The sequence below is a fragment of the Leopardus geoffroyi genome, chromosome A1 (assembly GCF_018350155.1).
Source record: "Leopardus geoffroyi isolate Oge1 chromosome A1, O.geoffroyi_Oge1_pat1.0, whole genome shotgun sequence".
In the NCBI taxonomy this organism is placed as follows: Eukaryota; Metazoa; Chordata; class Mammalia; order Carnivora; family Felidae; genus Leopardus; species Leopardus geoffroyi.
In genome coordinates this window covers 70,455,383-70,482,683 of record NC_059326.1, presented here as the reverse complement: position 1 = coordinate 70,482,683, position 27,301 = coordinate 70,455,383, and the positions used below count along the sequence as shown (strand labels likewise).

The window sequence follows — 27,301 nt, the reverse complement described above, 5'->3', positions numbered from 1 at the left end:
ATATATAAAGAGTTAACACAGTTTATTATTTAAAAATAAATATTTAAAAAAAATTTTTAACGTTTATTTATTTTTGAGACAGGGAGAGACAGAGCATGAATGGGGGAGTGTCAGAGAGAGAGGGAGACACGGAATCCGAAACAGGCTCCAGGCTCTGAGCTGTCAGCACAGAGCCCGACGCAGGGCTGGAACTCACGCACCGTGAGATCATGACCTGAGCCGAAGTCGGACGCTTAACGGACTGAGCCACCCAGGTGCCCCTTAAAAATAAATATTTGAGGGATGCCGTGGTGGTTCAGTCAGTTAAGTTTCCAACTTTGACTCAGATCATGATCTCGCAGTTCATGAGTTTGAGCCCTGTGTCGGGCTGTGTGCTGACAGCTCAGAACCTGGATCCTGCTTCAAATTCTGTGTCTCCTTCTCTCTCTGCTCTTCCCCGCTCATGCACTATCTCTCTGTCTCTCAAAAATGAATAAATGTTAAAAAAATTATAAAAATAAATATTTGAATAGAAAAATAGGCAAATTATTTGAACAGTCTATAATAAAGGAAATATAAATAATTCATGAATAAATGATAAGATGCTCAATCTCACCCTAACAAGAACGATGAAATTCAAGGATTAATGAGATGCTGTTAACACTTATAAGATTGGAAAAATTCAAAATATTTAATAATATCCTCATGCTGATGAGACAACTAATGTGAGTGGGAAGGCAAATTGGTCCATTCTCTTTGGAGGACAATTTAAAAAGTAATAGTGAATTTTCATATGCATTTACTTTCTTTGACTTGGAAATTCTATATCTAGGAATTCGTTTTACAGATATATTTGCACATGAGCTTAAACATGTAAATACATATTGCAGTAACAACAACAACAACAAAAAACCAGCCAAATGCCCATTGGCAGAGAGCTGGTTAAGTAAGTTCTAGAACAACCATGGAGTGCAATACTATGCAACAGGGAAAAAGAATAAAACAAAATGACTTGGTATTGATAAGAGAAAATTTCCTAGAAATATTATTAAGTTGTAAAAATCAAGATGCAGAAGACCATACATAATACAGTATTATGTTTTAAAATATGGGTTGGGGGGGCGCCTGTGTGGCTTAGTTGGTTAAGCGTCAGACTTCAGCTGGGGTCATGATCTCATGGTTTGTGAGTTCAAGCCCCGCGTCGGGCTCTGTGCTGACAGCTCAGAGCCTGGAGCCTGCTTCGGGTTCTGTGTCTCCTCCTGTCTCTCTGTCCCTCCCATGCTCATGCTCTGTCTCTGTCTCTCGATAATAAATAAACGCTAAAAAATTAAAAAAATATATGGGTGGGGAAATATACATATATTATGTATATTTCTTGCATATGCATAAATTATTTCTGGAAGGATATACAAGACAAGGGTAATGGGGGGAGCCTGGGTGGCTCAGTCAGTTAAGTGTCTGACTTTGGCTCAAGTCATAATCTCGCGGTTTGTAGTTTGAGCCCTGTGTCAGACTCTGTGCTAACAGCTCAGAGCCTGGAGCCTGCTTCAGATTCTGTGTCTCCCTCTCTCTCTGCCTCTCCCCTGCTGTACTCTCTCTCTCTCTCTCTCTAGAAAATAAATAAACATTAAAAATAATAATAAAAAAAAGACAACGGTAACAGTGATTGCCTCTCGAAATGAGATGTGAGAATTAGGGGTAAGAAAGAGGAGACTTACTTTTTACTGTGTTTCCTTTATGACTTTTGAATTTGTACTACATTAGAGGATTACCTATTTTTTTTAAATCCCTATTATATAGTTAAAATTTTTTTTCCCATAAAAGGAGTTCAAATGATAATTTTATTTTGGTAATATAAAGTTAAATTCTGAAAGATAAACAGAAAAGAATTAGTTGTATCCTGTCATTTTATTTTTTTAATTTATTTTTTTCAACGCTTATTTATTTTTGGGACAGAGAGAGACAGAGCATGATTATTTTTGGGACAGAGAGAGACAGAGCATGAACGGGGGAGGGGCAGAGAGAGAGGGAGACACAGAACCGGAAACAGGCTCCAGGGTCTGAGCCATCAGCCCAGAGCCTGACGCGGGGTTCGAACTCCCTGACCGCGAGATCGGGACCTGGCTGAAGTCGGACGCTTAACCGACTGCGCCACCCAGGCGCCCCTATATCCTGTCATTTTAAAGGAAACCATTAGCGATGTTTCCTGGAAAAGCATGAGGTTTTACCTAAAGAAATAATAAGAAATTTCACTTCTTTTATGTCTTTCTGTTTTCAGAATTATTACATATAAACTAATATTCAGACAAAATAATAGCTAATGATAACAGTGTTTATTTACTACGAGCAAATACTGTGTGAAGTGCTTCAGAATAACACTACTGTTCTCATCTCCCTATAATAGATGAAGGAATGAAAAGCTCAGGGAGGTTAATTAACTTGCCTAAGGTCACAGAGCTAGAAGGTTACAGAGCTGATGTAAACCTACACAGTCGGATGCCGGAGCCCACATTCTCACCCACCGTACAGTTTATTTATTGTGTTATTAATGACTCATTTGTTTCACACAAAACAACACTTAAGGGTACATAATTTCCAATTCAAAACAAATACTTATTAGAAATAAGCATCTAAGACTCTTAAAAACTGAGAACAAACTGAGGGTTGATGGGGGGTGGGAGGGAGGGGAGGGTGGGTGATGGGTATTGAGGAGGGCACCTTTTGGGATGAGCACTGGGTGTTGTATGGAAACCAATTTGACAATAAACTTCACATATTGAAAAAAAAAAGAAAAAAAAGAAAAAAAAAGAAAATCACTTATGTAAACCAAAAAAAAAAAAAAAGAAAAAAGAATAAATTAATGTTCAGATAGAAAAAAAACAAAGAAATAAGCATCTAACCTTGACTGTAGTAAATAAAAACACAAATGTTATAAATTCACAAGTCCCATTAATAAGGCCATAATATTGTTCCTGATTTTATGGTGGATGATTCAGATAAATTAAAATATTGTATTTGAAGACATTTGAATAACAATTGGGAAATATGACTGCTGGATTATGTATACAGTGCACATGATTTTCTGTGTTTATATTCTTGATCTTCATGAAATCTTTTTAAAAAGTTTTTTATTTTGAGTTAATATTTGTTTATATCAGTGTAATATCAGTTTCAGATGTACAATACAGTGATTCAACAATTCCATGCATCACCCAGTGCTCATCACAAGTATTCCTTAATCCCCATTAGGTATTTCATCCATCCCTCCACCCTTCCTTCCTGGTAACCATCAGGGTGTTCTCTATAGCTAAGAGTCTGTTTCTTAGCTATAGCTTAGTCTTAGCTACAGCTTAGTTATAGCTTGGTCTGTTTTTTGGCTTGTCTCTCTCTCTCTCTCTCTCTCTCTCTCTCTCTCTTTTTCCCCCTTTGCTCATTTGTTTTGTTTCTCATGAAATCTTGAAGTAATAAAATGTTTTAGGTCAGTGTTGAAGATTGAATTGTGCACCCCTCCCCCATACGTTGAAATCCTGACTTCCTATTATGGGTTGAATTGTGTTCCCTCAAAATTCTTATATTGAAGTCCTAATTCCCATTACCTCAGAATGTGACAGTATCTGGAGAAAGGGTCTTTACAACGGTAATAAAATTAGGGTGGTAATCCAATATGACTGGTATCCTTCTAAAAAGGGGAAATAGGAGGGACACCTGGGTGGCTCAGTCAGTTGAGCATCAGACTTCAGCTCAGGCCAAGATCTCATGGTTTGTGGGTTCGAGTTCCACATTGGGCTCACTGCTGTGGACACAGAGTCTGCTTCCGATCTTCTGTCCTCCTCTCTCTGGCCCTCCCCCGCCTCTGCTCGCTTAAAAATAAACATTTTAAAAAATGGAAGGGGGGGAATAGGACACAGAGACAGACATGCACAGAAGGAAGATGGTATGAAAAGACACAGGGAGAAGACATCCATCTACAAGCCCAGAGAGAGAGGTCTGAAACTAATCCTTCCTTCACCGCCCTAAGCAAACATTGGCCTCCCAACCTACGAATGTCACCAAATTTGAAAACAGAGCCTTTGCAGGTACAATCAACTTAAAATGAAGCCATCCTCATTTGGGGATGGGCCCTAATCCAATATGACTGGTATCCTTATAGGAAGAAGAAACAACACAGACACAGGAGAACCCCATGCGAAGACAGAGGTGGAGCCTGAGGTCATGTGTTTACAAACCAAGGCACACCAGGGACTGTGGCAACCCCAGAAGCTAAGAGAAAGGTGTGGAGCAGATTCTCCCCTAGAGCCTTCAGAGGCAGCACAACCTTGCCCGGCCCCTTGATTCCAGGCTTGTGGCCTCCGGAACTGGGAGAGAACACATTTCATTTGTACTGCATTGGGCTCCCCAGTACTTGCTGCAGCAGCCCCAGGAAGCACATACAGTTGGGTTTCCTCCCATCGGGTTGGTATGGGAGGGACTTGTTAAGGAAGTGCTCCCGGAAGACCATTAAGGGAGGGGTGAGGGGAGCAGACCTCAGAGTGCTCAGCCAGGTTCCATGGGCTGTGCTGATATCACCTGGCCCCCGGGGGACTTTGGAGTGTAAATGATGCTTCATGGTGAACTCACCCTAGTCAAGGGGGCTAGAATTCCTGAGCCAGCACCCCACCGGTCACAGGTTATAGACCACGCCCAAGGGACTTCACCACAGGCTAGTGGGATTCAGGAACTACAAGGTAGTTCTCCATAAAAACACAGCCCATGTTGCTTATTGAAATTGAAAGCACTCCCAGAGAGGGGAAGAAAGTAGTGGTAGACAGGGATCCAGGCAGAGCGACAGCATCATCCAACCCATCAAATTATCTGCCTGTGATATCTGGAGTCCAGAAAGCTAGATGCTGATTTCCAGTCCTGCTATTAATCTGGGTAACTTTGGGGCATACATCTGCATCTTGGATCTCAGTTGACTCTTTTGTTAAGAGGAGCTAATGTTCATACTTTTACAATTTTTTCTTTTCACAAAATGTTTGCCCTTTGGATGGTGTAGCTACATACATATCAATTGCTAAAACATAAATGGTTTTGTATTGGGTGATAAATAGCCACTCCCTTTACTACTTTGGTCCCCTCCCTGGAACCCCTGGATTTCCCTAAGATCCAGCAACAAAAATGCTAGGCACAGCTGGGGATCTCTACAGCGCTATGGCCACTGTTCTAACCAGCAGGCTGTTGAAGATTTTGACTATCACCCCCAGATCAAGCACTTGCTGTGTATCTAATTCAGTGGTCATGACTGTGAGGGGCAGAAAAGAATTAGACCATCTCTGCCTTTAAAAAGGTTTAACTTGGGCACCTGGCCGGCTCAGTCAGAAGAGCATGCAACTCTTGATCTTGGGGCGGTGAGTTCAAGCCCCATGTTAGGTGTAGAGATTGCTTAAAAATAAAGTCTTTAAAAAAACAGTTTACACTTAATTGAGGTGGGAACAAACACAGTTTAAATACTTAGGATTAATTATGCGCTAAACTCTGTGCCTTAATCCATTCACGCTACTATAACAAAAAAAACCCATAGACTGGGTGGGTGGCTTAAACTATTATTTCTCATAATTCTGGAGACTGGGAAGTCCAAAGTCAAGACATCAGTAGATACAGAGACTCGTAAGAACCCACTTCCAGGTTAATAGATGCCTGCCTCCTGTGTCATCGCATGGCAGAAGGGGTGGGTTGCTCTCTGGGGTCCCTTTTATAGGGGCACTAATCCCAGTGATGAGGACAGAGTCTTCACCTCCCAAAGGCCCCACCTGCTAATACCATCACATTGGGCATCTATACTTTGACATATGAATTTTGGAGAGGCACATTCGGTCCATAGAACTCTGCAATTCTGACACGAAACAGTGAGCGTTTTCTGGGGAAAAAAATTGTAAAAACATTTTACAAGGGCACGGTATTAATCTTTGACTTTCCCAACGGATTGAGTTCACTGATGACCCTTAGGTTTCAGTAAGTCTCCAGGATATTCAAATTAAAAATTCATCAGTCAGTGGTTTTGTTAATGCAGTTCCTACCACTTTATTACATTTTTTTCACAAATTAATGGGCTCTTTTCACATTGTGTAAATGGACACAACTAAATATAATACACAAGGAACCTATAAAATTCTGTAACCAATATTTTCTGTAACGGGATCTGTGGCATGTTAGTTTCCAGCAAAAAGAAGCTTTCTCAGAGGAAAAATAAAATGGCCAGTGCAAAGACATCTCTGATTTCTTTCAGTGTATTCCAAGCCACATGGGTGCAAAAGGGAAGAGGTGATGATGGAAGAGATACTATCTTCCCAGTGCAAGGCTTTGAAATGTAAGTTCATATCCACTAGACCACAGACTGAGAAGACGAGTGTTTCATGACACCACATTGATTGACCATCTGGACTGTATTTGGTCCAAGTCCTCACCTCAGTTTCAGTAATTCTGAGGCATAGAATATGACCAAGACCTCCCTGTGGAGGCTGCCTGACTGGTAGTGTTATGCCCAGAATTCGTGATCCCCAAAGACCACCAGGGAGCCGAGTCAGATGCAAAAGCAAAGAGCCTTTATTTGAGCTAGCTCCAGCTCAATCCCCTACCTGCACAAGGCAGCGGTGAGACACGGGGGGGAGAGAGAGAGAGAGCGGGTTTCAAGAGCACAAAGGTTTTATAGGGATCATGGCCTTAGCTGATTGCCTAGGGAAGGGTCGTGGCCTCAGCCAATTGGCTGGGGAAGGACCAGAGTCCTGTCATGCAGGTTTTGGGGCATGGTTTGAAGGTTTTAAAGTAGAGTGATTACAAAGAGAAAAGCCCATCCCCCTCCTGTCCTTGAGCTCCTGCTCTCAGAGTGTCAGTGGTCTTGGGCCTGCTCCCCCAAATCAGAAGAGTCTGGCCCTCAGGTCACCCAGCCTCTTTCTCAGGGGTGCAGAGAGAGTAAGTGCTGGATTGTAGGGTTTTCTTGCCATCTTTCCACCTTCATCTGAGCTCTCCTTTCCCCAGTGACTCATCCCAGCCCACCCCCAGGTGAAACAAGGAAACTCAAGGCTTTCCTCCACCCGTTCTACATCCTCAGGATGGCTCCCTGACCACAGATCTATGCCTAGGCCCCAACTCATGTTGAACGGGTGAGCGGGAAGTTACTCAAGGGGAGGAGGCGTGGTCTGAGGTTTGAGGGAACAGAACAAGATGGAGTTGGCCGGCCTAGGTCTGCTCTTTCAGTAGTGTTCTCAAGGCCCAGTGAGATTCAAAGATGGCAATTGGAGCTGCAGAGTGATGAGGTGAATCCAGGACCCAAGTCTGCTGAAGCAGCAGGCATTGGGGAAAACTTCAGTTCTTTTTCCTGGTATTTTGAATAGGGCTTGGAGAATAATTTGAGAACATTGTGAACCTCTTCACAATTCTATGTTGGTATCTAATTGTTTTCATCATAAATTTGCCACTACTGGAGTATTATAAATACTGAATATTAAAATTTTAATATGAAAATATTTTTTAACTGCCACATTACTCTTTTGAGTAAACAAACACAGGGTATCTAAGTGCCATAGCAATTTATAGGTCGTGATCTCACAGTTCATGAGATCAAGCCCTGTGTTGGGCTTTGTGCTGGGTGTGGAGCCTGCTTAGGATTCTCTCCTTCCTCTTCCTCTGCCCCTCCCCCCGCTCTCTCACACACGCGCACATACACACACATACTCTCTCTCTCTCTCTCTCAAAATAAATAAATAAGCCTTAAAAAACGCCATAGCAATTTAATAATCACATCATTCATTTAAAAACACAGATCACTTTTTCCCCCAATTTTTTTAACTTTTTTTTAATTTTGAGAGAGAGAGGGACAGAGCAAGAGTGGGGGAGGGGCAGAGAGAGACAGAGACAGAAACCAAAGCAGGGTCCAGGCTCTGAGCTGTCAGCACAGAGCCTGATGCTGGGCTTGAACTCACAGACCGCTAGATCATGGCCTGAGCTGAAGTCGGACACTTAACCGACTGAGCAACCCGGGCACCCCTAAAGCACAGATCATCTTTACAGATGAACAGTTCACATTGTTTCTTGTTTCTCCTCAGACTTCTATTTCTTTTCTACTTCTTCCTTAGTAGTTTATCCTCATGTAATTTTTTATGCTTGAAAGTTTTTTATTACTCACCCTTTCATGATGCTTTGCAATAAAAAATGTATATATAAACTTAACTTTCTGTGACCATAAAATTGAAAGTGATAAACATTTCTTTTGTATTGAGTTGATATTATAATTACTCTTAGTCCATAATTGATTAATACAACAAAAATATATTACAAACTTTGATGAATGATGAAGTATAGAGTTTTATTGAAAATATTGCCCAAAACTAGAAACAGCCTAGATGCCCATTGATAGAAGAATGGATAAACCAACTGTGGTATATTTATACAGTAGAAACTTAACAATAGAAAGGGACAAACTACTTATTCATGAAACAACATGGCTGCCATCTTTTTTTTTTTTTTCAACGTTTATTTATTTTTGGGACAGAGAGAGACAGAGCATGAACGGGGGAGGGGCAGAGAGAGAGACACAGAATCGGAAACAGGCTCCAGGCTCTGAGCCATCAGCCCAGAGCCTGACGCCGGGCTCAAACTCACAGACCGCGAGATCGTGACCTGGCTGAAGTCAGACGCTTAACCGACTGCGCCACCCAGGCGCCCCAACATGGCTGCCATCTTGAAAGCCTTATTCTGACTAAAAGAATCTACACATACAATAGCACAGATTATGTGATTCCCATTTATATAACGTTCTAAAACAGGCAAAACTAATCTATGGTCGAAGAGCATTAGAACAGTGGTTGCCTCCGGAGTGGATTTGGGACAGGCGCCAGCAAGGAAATGATGTCAGGGAACTTTCTGGGTGATTGTAATGCTCTGTAACTTGATGGGATTTGAATTACACATGTGTATGCATTTGTTGAAACACACAGAGTAGTTTCCTTAAGATCTGAGCATCTCATTGTTTGTTCATTTTGCCTCAAAAGAAAAAGAAACAACTGGTAACAAATATTGAGTTCTAACTATGGCATGTTTGCTGAAGTATTTCCGGTGAAAACACACGGAGGCCTGCAATTTATTTTGAAACATAGCTGGATTGATAGATGGGTAGAGGAAAGGACAGATGGATAGATACGTGATATAGGCTTAGTAAAATGATTCTGGAATCTAGGCAGTGGGTATATGCACATTTACTGCAAAATTCTTTCAACTTTTCTACATGCTTGAAATTTTTGATAACAAAATATTGGAAAAAATTTACTGAAAATGCACCTCTCACTGAGATGGGTGAAATATATTCAACCACATATTTCCCCTTCATGTATCCAGGGAATGTTGACTCTTGCTAGAATTAACGCTAGGTCTAGCATCCGCTTCATCCATATTTTCCTCTTCTTAAAATGTAAGCACTATGAAAACATGTAAGTCGATGGGGAAAATGGAGGCAGGTGGAGAGAAGGCCTCCAGTTGAGAGAGAAAGAGAATCTGACCTGTGTTGGTGGTGTGGAAGGGGGGCCCTGATATCAGAGACAGTGCAGAGGTAGAATCAAATGGACTTACTGCAGAGAGAATGATACAGAATCGTAGATCTTGATACAGAACCAAGTTCTTGTTTAGGGAGAGAAGACAAAGCTGTTTCAGAATTGTTTTTTTTTTTTTTTTTAAGTTTATTTATTTTGAGAGAGAAAGGCAGAGAAAGAGGGAGAGAAAGAAACCCAAACAGGCTCTGCACCTTTAGCACAGAGCCCAACACAGACTCATGCACTGTGAGATCATGACCTGAATCAAAATCAAGAGTTGAACCTTAACCGACTGAGACACCCGGACGCCCGTTTCAGAGCTTTCTAACCCCAAGGACAGTAAAACTGAAGATCCCATCAATGAAAATAGGAAACACAGTCCGGAGCAGAGAGAAGTCATTTCTGAACAGTTTTATCTTCAGTCACCAAAGGGATACACCAAAGTCTGAGCAGAAATTTAGAAGTGTGTGTATGTAGTTTAGAAGCAAGTTCAGGGGCAAAGATGGATATTTGCACGATGGATATTTAGCTGATTTCACGGCTCCAGTCACCCAGCAAGTGCTCATGCTGTACCAGGAGCCATTGCTTCGGAATATCACCTGTGGGCCTGGGAGTTAGGTACTTTGAGGAAGGAAGCAGTTCGTGAAATCAGATTAAATCACTAAAAGATGGAGAAGGGCATCTGGGTGACTCAGTTGGTTAAGTGTCTGACTTTGGCTCAGGTCATAATCTCGCAGTCTGTGAGTTCAAGCCCCACATTGGGCTCTGTGCTGACAGCTCAGAGCCTGGAGCCTGCTTCAGATTCTGTGTCTCCCTCTCTCTCTGTCTCTCCCCCACTCATGCACGTGTGCTCTCTCTCTCAAAAATAAATAAACTTAAAATAAATGGAAGGATAGTTAACAAAGAGTAGACAGTGAAGAGGGAGGGGAATAAAGCCTCACTGAGCCAAGAGAAGGGGGGAGTTTACAAAAGGAAGGCATGGTCAGATGATACGATAAATGCCGTAAAACCTAAGTAGGACAAGCAGTGAAATGGGGCCGCTGTATATTACGGACAAAGCAGTTACTCTCAACCAGGGCAATTTGACCCTTACACCTGGGAGGATGGTGCTACTGGTATCTGGTGGATAGGAGCCAGGGACACTTGCTAAACATCCTGCAATGCACAGGAGACCCCTTCCCACGATGCCCACCCCAAATGTCAGTAGTGCAGAGGGTGAAAACCCCACTGATTCAACAGCCATAATAGTTCCTGGATTTTCTGGCATAAATCCATTTTCAACCATTCATATCAGAGTATGTGTCTCAAATATGGGCTTAGAAGACATGTTCCCCAGTGTCAGGAACCTTGAGATGAATCATCCCTCAAATTTTAGCCAGAGGGATGAAATCTGCCTTCTACCTTATTTTGGAGCCTACTTCCCATTGGCTGGCCTCTTCTCCACTCTCGTTTGTTAAATTCTTAGTCTGGTGCTCCTCAATGATTCTTAATCTTCCACGATCTCCGGGAACCGCCTTATCCTGCTTTTTACCTTTGCACAAAAATTCTCACGTACCTACCTACCTACCTACACACACACACACACACACACACACACACACACACACACAGGAGCGTGTCATTTCGCACAGTCCTTATTTTCCTCGACATATCTAACTTCTCCTACTCATTGCTGCTTCTCTGCTCCTCCGGGCTCCACCCTCTACACTCGGGAGCCCTTGGTGTCCCACATATTTTAAGGTTTGAAAATTATGTGCTGGCCCTGACTCCTTGATGAGAATTAGAGCTGACAGTTTTCTGGAAAACAAACAAAATTTGTTCCTTCTCACCTGGTCCTTCACATCTTCTCCCCATAGAACCTTTCCAGCGAATTTCTAAATTGGTTAAAATCTACTGGGCTAAATTCCATATTCTTCGTAGTGCCAATTTTTCTCTTCCCTTACATGGAATTTCACTTTCCTGTTTTGTCTATGAGGCCAAAGGGTCAAAGAGTTTTAAAAATGAAAGAATTAGGGACGCCTGGGAGGCTCAGTTGATTAAGCGTCCGACTCTTGATTTTGGCTCAGGTCATGATCTCACAGTTTGTGAGATCGAGCCCTGCGTTGGGCTCTGCATGGACAGCATGGAGCCTGCTTGGGATTCTCTGTATCAAAATAAATAAATAAACACTTAAAGTAAAAAGGAAAGAATTACATTCAATAGCTCTCTCCTCTTAGTACACTCCGTAGCACCTCTTCATTTCTCCTCTTCCTCCACCTCCCGTTTGTATTGGCTGGAAGAGCTTCCCTTGCATTTTGGCCCCAAAGCTTCGACTTCTTCTGGGGCTTTATTCAGAGTTACTTTCATTTTGAATTTTCCAGGGAGTTAGAGGAAATAGGGGCTGGTGGCTGTGGTCTATTCTCCCCTAGACAATGTGTCACATGTGTACACCCTGAGTGTCCTTTGGCTTGAAAGCCAGGAGGACCAAAGGTTAAAACTGAACTTCTTTTTTTTTTTTTTTTTTTTTTAATTTTTTTTTTCAACGTTTATTTATTTTTGGGACAGAGAGAGACAGAGCATGAACGGGGGAGGGGCAGAGAGAGAGGGAGACACAGAATCGGAAACAGGCTCCAGGCTCTGAGCCATCAGCCCAGTGCCCGACGCCGGGCTCGAATTCACGGACCGCGAGATCGTGACCTGGCTGAAGTCGGACGCTTAACCGACTGCGCCACCCAGGCGCCCCAAAACTGAACTTCTTATAATCAGTCTGAGCAATTGGCAAAAAAGGACGTGTACAGTTTCTTTTCTTTTCTTTTAATTATGTTACGGTTTACCTAAGTTATTCTCTTCCTTTGAAAATGCTCTAGAAAATAAGACAACAATAAAAATTGATTTTCCAAACTGTTATTGGATACATCAATCTGTTACTTTTAAGTTCGCCTCCTACTCCTCTTGTTAATACTTTAATGAGTTTATGTTAATCAGATCAGTAAGGACTAAATTTTTAATGATGGATATTTTATCGCTGGTCTCCTAGTGGTCAGCTTTAATTTTTAATCTGTTTTATTTATTTAGACATTGGCCGTTTTGATCGTTTGTATATTTGGTCTGTGACTCATTTCTGTAAGGCTGGTTTCATGTAAAATGCTGAAGCACAAATAAGACAGTTATATAAACAAATGATGGTTTGATAACAGGCTCAATGGGCATCAGCCATGAAATATTGCATTCAAAGATCAGAGAGCAAGAAAGAGAAAAAGTAGACTGAAAAAAAAAAAAAAAGAGAGAGAGAGCAGAGGCTCAGGGACCTGTGGGACAATAACTAACCATCTAATATCCGTGTCATTGGAGTCCCCAACCTTTGACTAGTGAGAGACAGGAAGCCAAGAGGAACCAGAGAGTAAATTCTACTCCTTCCAGAAGACATTCTGAGATGCAGTAGTTTATGCCCCCTCCCTTCCCCCCATCTGAACACATTCTTCAAGTCCAGGCTTTCAGCCCATGCTTGTCATGAAGCTGTAGCCGCCCCTATGCACCCCTTTGTGACGACTCTCCCTCCGTCCAGCCTCCTTCCTGCTTCCCTCCCCACTGCTGCCTGGAGCGCGCACTCTCATTAGCACGATATCACAGAAGGTTGGATTCTATTTTCTAGCAAACCATATCTTTTCATCCTTCTGGAATCCTGTTGTTTATGTTACTTCTTCTACTTATGTCTTTCAAGTTTTTAATTTTTCTCTCTTGTGATTTCCATTCCTTTATGTATTTGGTCTGTCTTTTAAGCTTTTTTTCTATTTGCCTTTGGTACCACCAACTTGGGTCTTAACAGTGACTATTTTATCTTTTAATGGTTTTTAATATCTTTTCATAATAAATGTTCCAGAAAGTTCATGTGCGTGTGCATGTGCTGTGATTGAATCTTCTTATGTGCTTTTTTATATTTTAATTCAGCTTTCGTCTGACTCCTTCAACAATGTTATTTCCCTGAAACCTATTACAAGTCTTCTGATGGTTGTTTCTCTGTGGCCACTGGGTCCCTTCAAGGTACTAAATTAGCTTCTTATTGCTACTGTAGCAAATTACCTCATTACCTTGTGGCTTGACACCATGCAAATGTATTCTCTTACAGTTCTGGAGGTCAGAAGTCCTAAAATCAAGATGTCAGTAGAACATCATTCCCTCTGGAGGCTCTAGGGAAGAATCCATTTCCATATTTTCTCCAACTTTTAGAGCTGCCTGCATTACTTGACTTGTGGCCCCGTCCTCCATCTTGAAAACACAGCACTCCAACCTCTGCTTCTGTGGTCATGTCACCTTTTCTGGCTCTAGCCCCGTGCCTGCCTCTTATAAGGGTTTTTTTTGTAATTATATTGGGCCCACTTGGATAGTCCAAGATCATCTCCCTTTCCAGATCCATAACCATATCTGCAAAGTCCCTTTTGCCACACAAGGTAATATAGTCAGAGGTTCCCGGGATTGGGATGTGAATGTATTTGGAGGGGTGTTATTCTGTCTACCACCTTACTTAAAGGGAAGCCACTCTGCGAAAGATGAAAGCAAGATTGTGCCTGCCCTGCATGCCTGCAGTGTGACAGCTGATATGTCATCCGTTCCCCACTGTAACACTGGGAGGAAGGCTCCTTGACCCTTCATCTTCTCAGCTACATGGGCTTATATGTTCTAGCCTTGCATAAAAACACATTATCTCCCTCCCTCCATCTCCAGCTTCTTGGAATTCAGGAAGGTCAGTGGGATCCTACCAAGATACCATAAGGGACCAGAATTACCCTTCCTTTGGGGGTTCTATGATAGTTAATTTTTTAAAAATGCTATTATTTTTTTAATGTTTATTTATTTTTGGAACAGAGAGAGAGAGAGCAGGAGCAGGGAAGGGACAGAGAGAGAGGGAGACACAGAATCTGAAGCAGGCTCCAGACTGAGCTGTCAGCACAGAGCCCGATGCAGGGTCGAACTCACAAATTGTGAGATCATGATCTGAGCCGAAGTCAGAGGCTTAACTGACTGAGCCACCCAGGCACGCCTCGATGATAGTTAATTTTATGTGCCAACTTGGCTAGGCCATGGTACCCACATATTTGGTTAAACACCAGCCTAGAGGTTGATTTGAAGGTATTTTTCAAGTGAAATTACATTTATTTTATTTTTTTTTAAAGTTTTTACCTATTTATTTTGAGACAGAGAAAGAGCATGTGAGCGAGGGAGGGACAGAGAGACAGAGTAAGAGTACATGAAGAAGAAGGAGGGACAGAGAGGGGGAGAGTGAGAATCCCAAACAGGCTCAGCACAGAGCCTGACACTGGGCTCAATCCCACAAACCGTGAGATCATGACCTGAGCCAAAATCAAGAGTTGGACACTTAACTTACTGAACCACCCAAGCACCCCTGAAATTGCATTTGAATGAGTAGACTTTGAGTGAAGCAAAATACCTTCAATAATGTGGGTGGGCCTCATCTAATCCGTTGAAGGCCTTAAGAGAAAAAAGAATGAAGTCCCTCAAGAAAGGAAATTCTGCCTCCAGACTGCCTTCAGACTCAAGGTGCAACATCAGTTCTTCCCTGGGTCTTCAGCCTGCTGGCTTGCCCTGCAGACTTTGGACTTACAAGAACCCACAATTGTGTGACCAATTCCTTAAAATCAATCAATCTCTCTGTACACACACACACACACACACACACACACACACACACACACCTTATTGATTCCATCTCTCTGAAGAACCCTGACTAACACAGGAGAATAGATCTCCACAGGCCAAACCCTCTTCAAGAAGGCTTCTCCAATCTTATTCCAGGACTTAGCTGTGGGTCTCACAGCACCTCTCAGGTCCAGTGGGGGAAGGTCATGAGTTTGGCTAGCTTCCCAGAATTTTGTCATTGTCTTATTTGGTAACTCTGCATCTTATGTCTTGGTCCACGACATTGATAAAAACGTAAAATAGATGAGAGCCAAAGATACCCATCCCAGAAACCCTCTCTTTAGGATCCAATTATTTTTTCACTCATCCTCTTATTTTCCTAAGACTCTATTTTTTAGGAATTAAGTTTACTTTTCTTTTCAGTCTCCCGTGGGGAACTTGGGTAGGTCCCAAGTTTTAAAGAGAGGGCAACTTCCTCCCTTTATTTCTTAGAAATCACTGTTTTCCTTCCTGGGGATTATTTGTAGTGTGGTCTGCCAGATCCCCTGCCTTTGTACCTGCCCCCCCCCCCCCACACACACACACAATGGACTAATACCCAAGCTCAGGAAACAACTTCAGTCCCCTACTCTCAGCTCTGGGGCTAACCCTGTGCCTGACGGTGGGGAATTTCTAAAGCCTCTGTCAGTAGATCCAGTGAGTCCTGATCATCAAGTCTGCCATGTTGCTGCGTGTTCTTGACCGTTGGTAGTTCTAGAGGCTGGGCTCCTCGCCCTCACCTAGTACTCAGTTCCAGAGTCTCTTGACTCTTCTCTGTTTATTTTTGTAGCCTGACAAGTGACTGTCCCTTTCAACCAGTCCTGCGGCTGCCAGACACTATTGCTGGTCTGTTTGTATATCATGTATTATCCACTCCCTGCTGTCATGCATCAGTGGTCTGCACAACACCCACCTATGACTTCTTTTCTGGACATCTGAGGTGCTAATCACCGCCCGGGCCATTGCCAGCCAACTCTCCTCCAGGTGGGTGATGTTCTGTCTGCTCGTGGATCTCTTTCCTCCCAGCATCTGTCTGTGCCCCATGAGTGTGTCTAGACTTCAGGGGCAGACCCCTCCTGGACTGTCCTGTCCCACCCACCCCCTCTCTAAGCCCCTATTTGGTGGAGAAGATGTGGAATTCAGAGACTTCCCAGCAGGACAGCTCCATGGAGGTGGGAGCAGGGGGAACCTCATTTTGCACCTGTTCCACTATATTAAACTTTTAGTTGTTACGAAAAAAAAATCTGATTTTGCTCAATCATATTAGACTCTGAATTGTTATGGAAAAAAATGTGATTTTTCATGTTCTCATTTTACCCCCCCATATATAATATCATTAAATTCCTTGTCACAAATGGCTCTTCTATAGCTCACTAGCCACGAGGTTTTGTTCCCTCGTAAAACTATATCAGACAGATTTGAGAATCTGAACCTATGCTGGAAAGCTCGTGTCAGTCTGAGCGTATGAGGAGAGGGTTCAGGAACATTTTCTTCCAGCCCTCCTCAGACAGCAGCCGGAAAGTCTTCAACACATTCTCTCTACAGCTTTGTGACTCATTTCCTCACTTGTAACACAGAAATACGAACACGCTGCCAACCAACCATAAAAGAGTGTTATGAAAATTCCAGTCATAGAGTAATTAAAACTTTATTTCATATATGATTTTGACATTATATATTTATTTATTTATAATGCAATACTCTTGGGTTTGAGTATCTTCTATTATTTCTGGCTCTGCTTGTTGTGACTAGAAGCTGTGAACGCTATAGACTGGATGGAAAATCACTCCCTGCACAGCACCCTGGGCTGCAGTGTCCATAAAACACAATGTGCTGGCTCAAGAAATTGCATGATTTCATAACCAACCTGTGATCCTCGTTGCCCCCCTTCACATCTGAAAGCACACTGGTACAGAGGGGAGAAAAGTCTCTTTTTTTTTCACATCTTTTCATCTCCCAGGTCCTTTTCTAGGACTTCTAGTTACAAAGAGATTTATTTCTCCCTAGGAGTATTATCGCTTCTGGAAGCATCTTTCATGGTCACAGAGTGCAGCCTCTCTCGTAATGCAGAAACCCCACCTACAAAACTGATAGATGAATTCATTAATCCACGCTCTGAGTGCTTACTGTGTGCTAGACACTGTGCCTCGCTCATTGGCAACCCCCCGAGAGGAAGATTCAAGTGCAAGTAGTTTATTTGAGAGAGGAAGATGCCAGAAAATACAGGGCATGGTCAATGTGTGACAGGGTAGGGGAGGAAGGCAACAAAGCATCCAATTCCAAGCAACTTACCACCGTGGGCAAATAGAGCTCAGTACCACCGGGGAACATGAAAACCATGGCTCAGAAATAACCCACCCAAGGGGCCAGGGAGCTGGGGTACTTATTCACCAGTTCTCTCTTTGTCACTGTCTCAGGGTGCTTCCAGGGCGATTAATTGTCCAACACTTCCGACTTCCCTGTGCATACTTCCCAAGGCCAAAAAAAGCCTTCAAGCGGATATTTTTGGGAGTCAGTGGTAAGTAGCCTTTGACTTTGGAAATGAATGCCAAGGGGTTTGGCATGGGGAACACCAATTGTTTCTGCTGCATACACGAAGACAGAATGCCGATCCCCTCTTTGCCTCCCTACTTTGGACCTGAAGGAGGGAACAGGACATGCAGTCCTTGAACCCAGAAGTGTCCTAGGTAGGGAGGGCTGCAAGAGAATAGGGGGAAACACAGGAGTCGTGGAGGTGACCAGTCTGAGGAAACATGTGCAAGATCCGAGTCAAATTGTGGTGAGGCTGAGTGGTGAGAGGATCAACAGCTCTGGATGACATCAGGCCATGACTAGTGGCCAGGAGCCCAAAGGATGAGACTGGAATGATGGAAATACTGGTCTTCCCAAGAGGGTCAGGCTGAAGTATATGGCTGGCTGTGCCACATACTTTTCTCCACACGGGGAGAAAAACCTGATGCAGAGTGAAATCTTGGGCAAGGGGGTTGGAAGGAAGCAAGTGAGGTGGACAGGGTTTCCAGCGCCTCCTCCTTCTCCAGGGAGAGCTAGTTGAAAATATGAGTGTCGGGGGAGCCAGGCAGCAGGGCCAGCAGGGCAGGCTAACCAGGGGGCATGAAAAGTGCAAAACTGGACATCAGGGCTGTCACTGGGCCTGCACGGTTTCCTGCCAGCTCCCTAGGCCAATGCAGGGGATGCCAAGACTGGCCCAAGCCCACAGGCTTGGCCGTATCCAACAGGGCTGGGCTGTAAGTTCTTTTGGCTGGGACACATGTGAGGGCTTAATGTGTATAAAGTTCTGGGTGCTGGGTCGAGTTGGGGTGACTTTCAAGGTAAGGCAGCTTGGAACGAAGCACTCCAATTTGGGGATGTTTTTCTCTGGGTTGGACTGAAATTTACCTCCTTTGAACTTTCCCCTGGTCCTTGTGTTCCCCTCTGGAATTCTTTGATCAGTCCCAAGAAAGTTTGTGTCAATATAGCATCTGGTCCATGGCAGCCGATAAAAACTCCCGTTTGGGTTTGGGCAGGTGCTTGTGCTTTGTGAGATATCAGGAAGGTTATGGCAAGAATGTGCCCGATATCCACCCCCGGTTTCAGCTAGCCTGTTCTATTCCAGATATTTCCAGGGAAAGCAACTCTGCCGTGGACACAGGTAGGGTCTGTTGCACTTTCCTTCCAAGCTCCTCATCCCCAGCCTTCTATGCCCCTTCTCAGGCTTACAATTCATGGCACCGCCTCAAACAGCAAGGTCTTTCTCCTTTCCTTTGGTCTGCCGTTACAAACCCACCACTGAGATTTCTCCCCATTGCGATGCTCATCCTCTCACAGAATTTTAAACACACTCAACATTCGTTCGAGTTATGTCTCATTGAAAGAAATGTATTTTGCTCCCCTATGAACCTGCCATGTGGATCCAGAAGGGCTTTAATTCATTTTATGTGAATGGAAACTTAAAGCATAAGGAATTTTTAGCCTGAAATGCTCTATATGTTAGGTGACAAAGCACAGTAACGACGTACAAAGCTGTCATCTCATTCAGCCCAAACCAAAAGCAAAACAAGCAAACAGAATTCCCATCGTTGTTTTGCCCAGAGCAGCATCTTTAAGAATGAGTAAGAGCGATGCGCACATAATGGCAAGTCAGCCTGTGGTCACTGGCAAATTTGTACAAATGATACTCTGACATCCCAATTAGGATTTGAAACATTGCTCCTTTTAAAACTGAAACAAGCCTTTTATTGTTCACTCTGCTTTATAGTAACACTCAACTACAGACAGGAGACAATTAGAATAACCTAGAAGTTATAGGAGGGAATTGGAAAGTTTGGCTAAAAGAGCTTCTCTCCTTTGAGCCAAACATTCTCTATATCGTTTTAGTTGCATGTTTATGGATTTCTGAGAAATTAAAAATAATGTGCTCTTAGTACAGCAGGCACCCACACCAAAGAGAAGGAACAAGCCACACCAGAGACAGAAAAAGAGCAAGAATGAAAATTCCACAAAAAAGAACTCAGAGGGAGGGACAGGATTGTTTTTCCTGCCCAGTCAAGAAGGAGTCAGAAAAAAGGGGATTTTCTCAGTCTAGAGAATAATCTTTGTTTTCAGTTCACGGGTAGTTTTCCTTATTTCTCTTCATTTTACTAGAATTTCTCATCATGTTAAATATCTTAGCAGTGAATTTCCAGTCATAGTTTCCATTAACAATATAGTTAAAAAAACTTCTACCTGGAGGATCACCTGGTAGCTCAGTTGGTTAAGCATCTGACTCTTGATTTCGGCTCAGGTCATGACCCCAGGGTCAGGGTATCGAACCCCACCACAGGCTCCACACTCAGCTTAAGATTTCTACCTGGAGAATTTACATATACATACATCTTCTCTAAGTTTAAGTATATGTATTATATAATATTTATATATTTATATTTTATAATATATTTATCTTTTATATATTGTACATATTGTAAATTATACATTTACAATATATAATATATACACTACATATTATACAATATATATTTATATATAATATATATTTAAATATTATATATAATATATATTTAAATATTATATATTGTAAATATATAAACAGAAATGTATATATTTGACAAATACTTTCTTTTTCCTTAATATTACTGATCCTGAATCTGTATGTTTAATGAGAATATATTTCTTTTACAAACAAACTTTCTTCGTTTTCCATTTTCATTGGGAACTCCATTTCCATTAATTTCATTCTACCAAAAAAGAAACCATTTTTAAGGTTAGGCTAAACATATTTTTTCTTTACTTTTGACGTCTTAATAACATACAAGTAGGTTATGTCCTACTTCCAGAAGGCAGCCTGTGCTCACTGAGGAATACACAGAAGGGAGTTGACTTTAAAAAAAGGCCCTCGTCCTTTTCTATTTTCTGAAGTATTGAAAATATTAAAGGTAAAATCATTGCCTACACATGATTTTATTTCTTCTGGAGTTCATGGTGAAGCCTAACTCTTAAAGGAAAGGTAACGATGATTTGAAAGGAAAAACATGTTTTCCAAAACATAAACGGAGTAAACTATGGTAGATCTATAAATTAGGTCAAAAGAGAAGCATCTGTCGCTAATATTCCTTTAATGCCTATAGCAAACCTTTCCAAATTAAGTTAAGACTTTTAAAACTTGCTTTCTGAACATCTATGGATAGATAGAAGGGAAAGAGATCAGGAATCTCAGCCAGCTATTCCCGTTTCATAATTTTCCTCATTCTTTTTGAGAAAGGTGAGATTTTTCTTTGACCTTCACAACACAGTCTAATAAATCTTATTTAGATTTTCTAGAGCAGGAGTTTAGCAGGCAGAGAGGCCTGGAATGGAAGCATCGGGGAGGTTGCGGGAATGTTAATTGCATCTATTATCTCTAAATGCCTCCCAGGTATTACTTTCTTAATTCTTCCAAATAATCCTATAAGGCAGTTATTATTATCCCCATTTTACAGAGAAGGAAAAGTGAGTCCTACAGAGAGATTCAACAACTTGTTGAACGTGGAACTGGGATTCAAGCAGAGATTTGCTTGTCTCTAAAGCTAAGACACCAAATGACTCCCATGTAGGGTTGAACAAGCTGATGGAGATAAAGGTGGAGAATTTGATGAGAAAATTGGGCTAAAAATGGAACCTTTTCCTCAGAGGTGTTAATGAATGGATTTGGGAGTTAAAATTTGAAGTAGGTGTTAGGGTAAGAATTGCAGTAATTATTAGGGTAGGATTCAGTACAGGGCTGGCATTGGATTTTATAGGGTTTCGAGGGGAGGATGGCCCCTGTATTTGAGGTTAAGGTGGAGGTTAGCTTCAGAGTGAAATTTGCATTCGCACTGGGAAGGAATTGGAACACAGCACTGTCACCTAAACTTCTCTAATGACAAGAATCATCTGGGCAATTGTTGAAACTACAAATTCCTAGTTTATATATTAGACCTTCTCAGACCTGTCTCTCTGTCTCCCAGAGGAAATGATACTGCTTACAAAGGAACCCACTGGAGTCCAATTATCAGAAAAGCAGAGAAACACTGGGCACTGGTCAGTTCTGGCTTCCCATTGGAATCATTTGGAGGAGGATGGCTGGCTGGCTCAGTTGGTGGAGCATGCAATTCTTCGCCTCGGGGCTGTGAGTTGGAGCTTCACGTTGGGTGTAGGGATTACTTAAAAATAAAATCTTTTTTAAAAATTTAAAAAGAATCACTTGAAAAGCTGTTTATAAATACTAATGCCTGGGCTCCACCCTTCAATTAAATCATAATCTGAGGCAAGGGTAGGGTAGAGGAGGGTGGATTATTATGCTTAAAAAGTTTCCCAAGTGATGCCAATGAGAGGAGTCTGGCTGGCTCCCTCAGGAGAGCATGCGACCCTTGATCTTGGGGTCATGAATTTGAGCCCCATGTGGGGTGTAGCGATTACCTAAATAAACAAAACTTAAAAAAAAAAGTCAGGGTTGACATCACAGATGCACAGTTTAGAGATGAAAATAGATACTTCTCTTTTCTGGATTCATGAAGCTCTTCAATTTTACATACTACTTTTATGGCAATTTTTATACACTATTTGATTTGTAAATATTTGTATATTGATTTTTCATAACAGCATTGTAGCCTTGAAGGGCAGACATTATTAACTTTATCACCCACATACTTAGCACTGTGATATTGAATAAATATGTATTTGCTCTGTGCATACAGGCATTCAAAGGATATCCTTGGCAACTCTGTTCAAGGACAAGAAATATAGACCATGGATACTACATGCAGATTCACCCAACAGGGACTTCCCTCTCTATCTGTTTTAGGAATCAACAAGAGTCACACTAATGCCTAGCAGTTTGTTCCCTGATGGAGTCTGGGGAGTCCTGGTCCTCCAGGTCGTTATCTTACCTACAAGCCATTCCTGGCACTGGCCCTTTCTGAGTAACTCCTGCCTAAGCTTCCCCTGAATCCAGGCTGGGCCTTCGTGGTTACAAGCTTTGTAGAATGTGGCATTTGGGTACTTCCAGTGCTAGGTCATGAGAATTCTTGTAGCTACCTTCTGGAGCTCTGGGAGCATTCATGGAGCCCTGAAATGCCATGTATGAAGTCCAACTACCCTGAGACCACCATGCTGGAGAGAACACAGGGAGAGTCCCTGAAATAACATGAAGAGACAACCTGGCCAGCCGCCAAAGCATCTCTAGACAAGAAGGATGTCAAAAGATTTAAGGCCCTCCTCCTTAATTTGCCAAAGCACATCATTTCAAAAATGTTACTCCATGCCTCATCTATAAAATAAGGAAAAATAAAAACTAAGTTATTGATAACAAAATAACATGTGTTTTAATGTTTAATGCCTTAGGCAAAGCACGAAATGCCTGAGGCAGAGCACAAAACTACACATGCAGGCATGTGATGCTGGCAGTGCAAATGCCATGGGTAGGATGGCCTTTGGTGACATTTGGAGAGCATAAACATGGTTTCATAAAGTTCGAAACAAAATCAAATACACCATCTCTTGATTTTACATTTAGGTGCATTCCTCAAAAATTCAGTATGTATTTAAAATGGTATAAAAACTGTCTTGTGTTTAGGAGTTCTGGTCCTGGGTAAATGGGAGCAGATGGAATGGGAAAGACCAGAATTTGAACTACGACCAAACTACCAGTGAGTTTCCCATTTTTGCCCCTTCCAGTACTCCTCCTACCTGGACTCAGGGTAGTCTGAAATGTGGGGGTGGGCCCTGGAAAGAGCTCCAAGAAAATCTAGTTCTGGCTGAAGCAACTAGAAGGGGGATTGTGAACAGTCAGAACTGGAGGGGAAAACACCCTGTTTTCCTTTTTTCCTTCTTTCGCCATTCTCTTGAGTCCCAGCACCCAAGCAATCCCAACCACAAAGCAGCAGTGTGTGGCTACAAGTATCTAAAACCTTAGTGTGGGAAACCCTTTCTCTTTTAATCAGAGAGGGTGTGATCCCACCACAGGGAGCAAATTTCCAATGCTTTCTCTCCCTTTGCCCCCCCCCCCCCCCCGTCTCTTGGTCCTGCAGATAGGTACTGTTCTGAGAAGTGTGTAGCACAGGGGGATAACTAATGCCCCAGCTTCCAAAATGGAGGACTAAAAAAGGGAGCTGCAGGGAACTAGAAAGTACTAGCATCATGGCAGACAGGGAACACTTCAGGAAAGTTCCAGAACTACTGGGCTTACCTCTAGCTGCACATGCATGAATGTGACCTGAGACCTAAGAACTTTGAGAACTGAACTATGGGGTAGAAACCACTCAGGTCCCAGACTGGCCACTATGTGATATACACGTAGGACAGATCCAAATAGCACAGCAAAGATTTTGAAAATGAAAACTGACATTGGAAAAACTACATACAGAAAAAACAATGAAACAAAAAAGAGAGTTTATAAATAGACTCATACAAATATGGTCATTTGATTTTCAGCAAAGGAGGAAAGGCAAGTCAGCGGAGAAAAGTTCGTCTTCTTAGTAAGTAGTATTGGTTCAATTGGTCATCCAAATGCAAAAAAAAAAAAAAAGAAAAGAAAAGAAAAGCAAAGAAAGAAAGAAAGACTCAGCCTAAACCTCACAACTTATACAAAAATTATCTCAAAATGGATTATAAATCTAAATATGAAACACAAAACTATGAAAATCCTAGAAGGGAACTTGTATAATGATCTTTGTGATTTGGAGTTAGGCAGAGTTCTTTTACATGACATTAAAAACATAATCCATTAAAGAAAAAGTTAGTAAATTAGACTTCATCAAAATTCTATGAATGACACTATTAAGAGATGAAAAGATAACCTACACAGTTGGAAAAAATATTTTCTAATCACACATCCAACGAAGGACCTCTATCCAGAATATATAAAGAACTCTCAAAACTCAACAGTAAGAAAATGAAAAACCCAACTTACACATGCACAAAAGACTTGAACACTTCACTAAAGAGGATACATGCAGACAGCAAATAAGCATATGAAAATCTACATATGTTTTAAAACTATATACCCTCAAAAATCATGTTAATGTTAATTTAAAAAATAAGATTAAAAAAATACCTTGCTGTTTATATGGAAAACAGAGTTAGAGTCTGGGCTTAGATAATTACAAACCTTGCTGAGTGCTTTTGTTTGGTACAAAAATTAACACCTATGTGGCACAGCTCTGAACCTAGCATCCCTGGCTCCTGACTTCAAAATGCCAATGGCAGCCCCAATCCTTCTGTCAAAATGTACAAACAAACTCAACACTCCATGATTTCCCAAAAAGCCCTTCAAGCTGGCATAGCTCCTCTTTAAACTTTTTTTTTTAAATGTTTATTTATTTTTGACAGAAAGAGAGAGAGAGAGAGAGCATGAATGGGGGAGGAGCACAGAGAGAGGGAGACACAGAATCCAAAGCAGGCTCCAGGCTCTGAGCTGTCAGCACAGAGCCCGACGCGGGGCTCAAACTCAGACCGCGAGATCATGACCTAAGTAGGCTCAACTGACTGAGCCACCCAGGCGCCCCTGGCATAGCTCCTCTTAAGAACAACTATCCTAGTCTCCCAGGGTCTTGCACATAAATAGTTACTAAGTTAGAAAACTGTTTCTTGAACTAAATCACGATAACCCTTTTTTTGGGTTACGTGCACTTTATCTGTAAAACACCCAGCTGAGGGGTTGGAACACAGTGAACTTTTAATAAATAGAAGTTGTAAAAGTTATAGCATTAGGAAACTGAGATGTCTTACAGGCAAATGGCATTGCTTAAAGAAGTAACCAGCATTTCAGGCCAACAGGAGCTAGTTTTGAAGAGGTGAGGAGGAGCAGGGGAAGGACTGTCCCACCTCTCTGCAAAATCCATTACCACCTCCTGTAGGGCTGGTTGTACATCTTTTTTTCTCCTCATTTCCGGAAGTGGCTAGAATCTATTACATACCAGCTTCAAAGGTCAACGAATGTTTGATGAACTGCAGATAATTGAGTATTGAAAGGACTAGGTCCCAGGGTTGATTTTAACCAAGTGTGTTTAAAGAGATAAAACTAAAGTATTTCTCTCTTTAACAAGTTCACTATAATAGCAACCCCAAATGAAGAAATCACAACCCTGTAAGTGAGTAATGATAATGTATATGTAAAATACACATTTATTTGTATTTATACTTGTTACACACAATTATTTGTAATTGTATCTTGGACTCAAGCAGCACTTTTATTAGTTAATTGGTTAATTAGTAAGTGTTTTATGGAAGACTACATACCTTCTCTATTTACAAGATGGAGCACTCCCTGAACAACTGAATGTGGGTATGGTAAAATATTCTACTACCGGATCCCCTAAAGGACCTTCAATTCATTCATATCACTCATCATGCTTTGAAAAGGGCACACTAGACCCAAACAGCAATAGGATCTACAGAATTGCACATTCCCTCACCTTAATATTTTTATAACTCTGAAATGCAAATCTGTCTTAAAATTATTGACAAAGTGTTCACAGTGATGGTCATTATCTTCAAATACATGACATTGGTCATTTCTAGTTGAACAACTGGACAACTGAAATCCATGATATTTAGTCAGTAAGCCATTTAAGGTCCAACTGCAGGGAGAATAGGAGTCCTGCTATTATCAGAAAACATTCATGATACCAGATCCTATCAAGAAAGTGTCAGCAATGTATGAGTGAAGTCCAATTTATGAAATTTTCCTTATATGTATCACACTTTTGATGTCAAGTATGTGAACTCTGTGTCCGGTCTTAGATCCCAAAGATTTTCTCTCATGTTTTTTTCTAAGCTTTTAATAGTTTTATGTTTTACATTTATGTCTTTGATTCATTTTGAGTTAATTTTACATAAGGTATGAGACTGAGAACAAGGTTCATTTTTGATGGTGTCCAACTTCTTGTTCCAGTACTGTTTGTTGAAAAGGCTATCTTTCCATTGAATTGCTTTTGCACTTCTGTCAAAAATCAGTCGGGCATGTGTGTGGGGGTCTATTTCTGGGTTGATTCCATTTCACTGATCTTTTTGTCTCTCTTCCCCCAGTTCTACACAGTCTCAATTACTATATCATGCTGCTATGTAAGTCTAAAAGTTGGGTAGGCTGATTCCTCCTGTTTTATTCCTCTTTTTTCAAAATAGTTTTAGTTATTCTGGTTTCCTTCCATTTCTTTTTCTTTTCTTTTTTTTTTTTTTAAATTTATTTATTTAGAGAGAACGAGCACGTGCATGAGCAGGGGAGGGGCAGAGAGAGAGAGAGAGAGAGAGAATCCCAGGTAGGCTTGGTGCTATCAGCACCGAGCCTGACACAGAGCCTGACACAGGACTTGATTTCATGAGCCGTGAGATCATGACCTGAGCTGAAATCAACAGTTGGATGCTTAATCGACTGAGTCACCCAGGCACCCCTCCCTTGCATTTCTATTTAAATTCTAAAATAATCTCATCTATAGGTACAAAAACTCTTGCTGGTTTTTTTAATAGGAATTTTATTAGCCATATATATCAATTTGGGGAGAACTGATATCTTTACTATGTTTGGTCTTCTATTCTATAAACACATTTATTTAGATAGGTGGTTTCTTTCACCAGCATTG

At 41.6% G+C, this 27,301-nt stretch overlaps 1 long non-coding RNA gene across 1 annotated transcript in view; it reads left to right on the top strand.

Moving 5' to 3' along the window:
• Positions 1 to 19,998, top strand: part of LOC123580334 — a 40,077-nt gene extending 20,079 nt beyond the window's left edge. Inside the window, exon 3 of the long non-coding RNA XR_006703257.1 lies at positions 17,630 to 19,998. This is a non-coding gene — a long non-coding RNA (uncharacterized LOC123580334). The remainder of the gene's footprint in view (positions 1 to 17,629) is intronic.
• The last annotated feature ends 7,303 nt before the right edge of the window (positions 19,999 to 27,301 follow it).